Source organism: Stegodyphus dumicola, chromosome 4 (assembly GCF_044657685.1).
Source record: "Stegodyphus dumicola isolate Sdum_Otavi_A_Nest chromosome 4, ASM4465768v1".
Lineage (NCBI taxonomy): Eukaryota > Metazoa > Arthropoda > Arachnida > Araneae > Eresidae > Stegodyphus > Stegodyphus dumicola.
Window position 1 is genome coordinate 149,265,530 of NC_140771.1, and position 5,721 is coordinate 149,271,250.

At 33.1% G+C, this 5,721-nt stretch overlaps 1 non-coding gene across 1 annotated transcript; it reads right to left on the reverse strand.

The window, feature by feature from the left end:
• Positions 1-5,036: 5,036 nt before the first annotated feature.
• TRNAN-GUU (transfer RNA asparagine (anticodon GUU)) lies at positions 5,037-5,110 on the reverse strand. The gene has a single exon. It is a non-coding gene; the product is annotated as a tRNA-Asn (tRNA).
• Positions 5,111-5,721: the final 611 nt, after the last annotated feature.

Here is a 5,721-nt window from a genome sequence, read left to right on the forward strand (position 1 = left end):
TACAAGCCATTGCGGGTTTGCCTCAACCGCAAATAGTTTCGATTTAGAAACGATTAAAAATGTTTTAAATCGATATCTTCGTGTCTTAGGGCCAAATTCAGCTTTCAAAAATCACAAATTAGCGATCTGTAAGAAAAGAATTACCGAAATGCACACACGTTTGTAAGTGATTTCCGAGCTTACGCTGTATAATCGCGAATTTCGGACGAATTTCTCTGTAACACGGATGGCGTTACTGATTAGGTCAATGTTTCTTAAGGGTATACAACATGCCAAACCTGTGTAACAAAAGGTTAAGTTAGATTCCGACCTTTATTTCGTTTAACAATGTTGCACACATTGCCATTTCCCGTCTGGTAGGGAGTTTTTGAACCATTTTGTTTTTCGCGGGAAATAAATTCCCATGACCTCCTTTACACGATTACCAAGTTTGATACCAGTAGTTTTCCTTTTATGACCATTTGAAAGTGAAACTTTAATAATAATAATGTAAAGGTGGCCTCTGTTATGATCGACAGTAGATTCTTCACGATGAGCCTTGTTCCGTGGCACAGCTTCGGTACGTCGCCGTTACGCAATAATATGATAGCGATATTCCTAGGTTCTCAAGAGTTTTAAAAATTATGTCCGGCAATTATATACCTTGCCCATATCCATTACTGAATCAATAGATGAAAAGGGGATAATGTTTCCGGGAAGCATTTCTTATATAAGCATTTCTTAGAATTATGTAATTATGAATTAATACTATCCGTCGACAGACTTTTTGAAAAGCTGTATTTTGTTTTCTTATTCGTTATGCCTTTTTTTGAAAATCAGCTTTTAAAATTACCAACCACTTTGGCCAAATTCTTCACAGTTTTTGAAATATTCGCGAAAGTCTGACACGGTTAGCACTTAAACTCTGCTTTAAAAGTTTTGCGCCATTCTAAAGAGCAAACGAACGAGGCGCCATCTAACGATTTTAATAAGAACGTAACAACTGCGACGTGAACATAAGACGAGAGACGAGGTTTTGAAATTGAAACTGTGTAAAAATATTAATATTTATATTTTGTAAAAAAATTACTATTTACTTTCTTAGCGTATAGGATTTTCACTGAAAACTGGAACGCAACAACCAGAACATGAACCTAAGATTTGGTGATATGCATGCAAAATGGATGTCATGTGTGCATCGTTTTAATATGAACGTTCTTAGTGAGGACCTTACCTTTTTGTTTTTCAAAATATTATATAAAGAGTGTCATTCTTCTTATTCTGAAGGGAAAATATGCAAAATTTCATCAAAATGGGAATAAAAATGTAAATTTTTATGAGTAATACCCACAAACAAACAAATGGACATTCTTCATTATGTATAGAGATAATTTTTATTGAATCCAGTATAATTTCACCATTCGAATCAGTATTTAATAATATCTGAAATTAATCTGCTTTTATTGCCTTTAAATCCCTTGATTTGTTAATTAACCGCAGAATAAATTTGAAAGAAAAATTAAATAGCTTATGATTTGCAGAACGATAATTCGGGACAATAGTAACACATTTTTCGTAGAATAAGTTTGCTTATTAAATCCAAAAGGCAAATAAATGTACTACGTTTTCCCAACTGCCAACACACTTCTTTTCTCTTGATGAGTTTTCTGATTAAATTTGAAACATTTATATCATACGCTTTGCATAATGGAAAGATAAAACTTTCAAATCGCGGAGTTTTTAATTAAAAGTTCGTTAATCAACGTAAAATGTGTGTACAGAAAGAGTGGGACCTAGAGATGTGATTTTAAGAATTTTTACATAAACAATGACCTTCTTCATGCTTCTTGTTTTGTGCCAAATTTCATGTAGACAAGAATAAAACTGTAGATTTGTATAAAAGACAAACTTTTCTTTATTTATATAAATTCTCTCTTACCTTATGCTCTTTGTGTGATTTTTCTTGAAGTATTTATGAAAGTAGATACATTTGAAGCTAACAGACTTGAGTTTCGTAGCATTTAATTGCTCCTCAGACCAAGGTGCTTGGATTTTCGCAGAATATCTCTGCAATAAGTCTGTGTCTGTATATTATAAAGATATAATGTGTATAAAATCACTAAATCTCATGTTTAAATAAAACGAGAAACTTAGTAACATTATAAAGGCATGAATTTAGTACAGAGATGTTATAAAAATTCCTGTTGATTAGGAAAAATGTCTTTCACAGTATGATAATCAGAAAATATGTTGAAGTAAAATGTGGAATTTACGCAAACAGATATTGCTGAAAGATGTTGTCTTGCATTAAATATTACCGAGGGAATACAGAATATTTTAATCCTTCCAATTCTAAAACAGTGAAACTATTTAAGCAGTAGAAAAGGTTTTACAACAGATTTTATTCCGATATACAAATTTTGACAGCGTAGAAAACATTTATTAAAGAGAGATAAAAATAAATAAATATGCTTTTTCAACCTAACTTATATTCATACTTTTTCAATTCGAAAGAAACCAGTTTGGAGTGCTTATTATTTGCAGCTTCAGAATTTGTTTCTATGTCAAAAAAGATAATATAATTGCTTCAAGGAAATATTTATTGCAAGCCTCGTTCACAAGCGATCTAATGGAAGAAATGGTCCAACTAAATCTTGAAGAACTGTGCTTTTTTATTAAACACTTGTATCTTGTTAATTTGCAATTAAATAATAGTGTAGGAATTGTTCCCTATCAGTTGAATTCACAATTTTGAATAGCTCATTTGGAAAGTAAGATTTTGCGCTATAAATCTTTAATTTCTGAGAGGACTAACTTGAAACTGGTTAACCTATTTTAATTGCTTGTATTAAAATTGTTCCAAGCTAAAACTGAAATATGCATACCCAGACTAAATTGCAACTTATTTTTAGGTTTATGATTTTTATGTTGTTTTAATTTATACCTGTGATTTCTTCAAGTTCTATTGAAGATGTACGACATCACGTCAAGAGAATACAATCCACTTAACATCAACAGCGGAACACACAGATATAGTAGATAATATAGCCTCTTTAGCAAAATATTCGTTACACTCCTCATGAATGAGTGATGAAGTAAAATAAACGCGCAACTTAGTCTTGAATAATAGGTGTGTATTTAATTAATTATGGCAAAGCACACGAGGGTTATCTGCCTAAGAGGAGGGATGCCTTTCGTGGAGGACTTTCTAAGGGAAACTGGCTCGTATACACGTTACACATGGGGAAAGCCACGAAGGCGCCCATGCAGCCAGCCCGTTCGCGGGATTCGAACCTCGGACCGAACTACCAGTGTTCAGCGACATTACCGCTCGGCCACTGGTGCCCCCCCCTTGAGTAATAGAAACTTTTCTTTATCAACTAGTATTGCTTCTTTTTAACGTTAAAAATCCCATAACAACTTTTTAAAGATTTTTCTATCCATTCTGAATAGCCCATTTTTAATTTAAGATATCATATGCTGCATCTTAATTCAGAGAAACATTCTTAAACTAATAGTATTATCCTTACTGCTTAGCTTAAAATTATTTCATGTTGAAAATTAAATTTGCGCACCAGGATCAGATTGCAACTCTCTTTTAATCCGATAATTTTTAAGTTTCAAAATTCTCATTTTAACTTTTTATAACTTAAATGAAAATAACCTCGAGGTGTTTAACCTGTAGATTTTAAATAGCACTTTTTGAGCTTCTCTGCTTTAAACATGATACAAAAGTTACCAAAAGCTTTCTAAAATAAAACATAAGTCTTCTTTAATATTTTATCCAACTTAACCATTTAATGTATTTTAAATGAAGATATCTTTGTTCTCATTCCATATACCAAAAAGCAAATTATCCTTAATTAGAAAGAGATAAATAAGCTATGCACTATTGAAAAATCTTACATTTCGTCCAATTCGTAGCGATGTGAATTCGACAAAAAGGAAAATTAATCGTTTTAATTAATTAAACCGTTATCTCATTAAGAAATAATTTTACATGTTAGCATTTTTTAAATTTTACTTTTAAATTTAAAACTAATGTTATTTTACTTTAGAGCACTTTGATTAATTTCTTAATCTGCCTCTGATTATCAGCGCATATATTGCGTTCGAATTTATTAAGGATTGTGTATAAATAGCATGTTTAATTTTCAGAGATATTCTGTAAGGGTGCTTGAAGGACTTTTGAAAGAAATAACTGCATTAGTGGTACAAGCAATGTAGCTTCTGAATCCATTGTTGATGGATGACTTTGAAAAAAGGCTACCTTAATTTTACTTGTATACATTTTTAAATGAAGCGTTTACAATAGATTTGCTTTTTAAATACAAATAGGAATGATATTTAAGAGCGCTAGTTCTACAACTATTTTTTTGTAACTGTCCTACCTTACATATCGACAAATAGCATGTTATAGTATTCCTAAGAAGAGAAGACACTGGTGTCGACAAGTAAGAACATACAAATGGTCTCTCCTCTTAGGACGTCGATAACCCGATATGACCTTAAGGTCAAGATCTTCGTTAAGACTTCTGTAGACTAAACCTTTCACTTACATCATCGATTATTTAATGAAAGAGGCAATGATGGTGAGTATGATCGTTTCCGCATCTTGTTCGTTCAGAGAAACATTTACTACTTTCTGTAACAAAAAAATATACTTAGATTAGCGAACAAGAAACACAATGTATTAAGAGATATATACTGAAAGATTTGTAAGTGGTTCTGTCTAACTTTTTTTCTACGGAAGAAAATCATGGATATCTCAGGTTGTGATCTTCTGTAAATGTAATTTCCCCGTATTCAATACAGTAGAAAATTTATGTCGCTCAATTATGTGAAATTTATGCTTTACGTTACCATCCTAAGCAACTTAAAATTTTACTTTTTTATAGCAGATTAAGTTTGTCGTCATATTTGGTAGTTAAATTCTATAATAAAGCTCAGATTCTGTGGAATGAAATGCATTATTGTATTCTGCATTCATTATACTATTAATTTGTAGAGACATTAGGTATCCTTTTTGGAAGCAGACCAGATGAAAAATGAGCAACCGCCTTCGCCCGGAATCGAACCGCGGACCTCTGGAATAACGGCCCAGCGTGCAGAACCGTTACACCACGAAGGCACGCTAGGAACGCCGGAGGAATACCTTATATACTTCCCCTCTTAAAGGGCGACTGCGGTTTTTAGGTGACCCAATTGCCAAATCCTAGGTGTGGAGAGTTATTATTATTGTTATTATTATACACCAGAGAAAAGGGGCTCCGTTGCCTTGCAGTCTAGCAGACTGCCTTACACGGATTAAAGCCTTTGCCTCCGGAATCTATCCACTACCCGGTCCACCACAACCGGGGTGGGGTGGCAGGTCAGACGGCAATTACTGAGTCTTAAAACAAAGAGATATATGGGCAAACAAGGCCAGTGTGCAACAGAGGTTTCAATACATAGTCTGGATTTACAATTTTTTCTTCTAATACATACGTCATACATTTATCACAGCTTATTTACAATCAGTCCTTTGCGGCATACTTCAGCCATTAATATTGATTTCAGACATGCAATTTTACACAGTTCTATAAAAATTCCTGTGACTAGAGTTACAATTACTGTTTTCAGGAAAAAAAAATAGTCTGCATAAACATACATCTTATACACTGACTACCAATAAGTATTTGGACACCTATGCAAATGAGGATATCTGCGGTCCTAAGGTACGTCACGGACTCCGCCGGTATA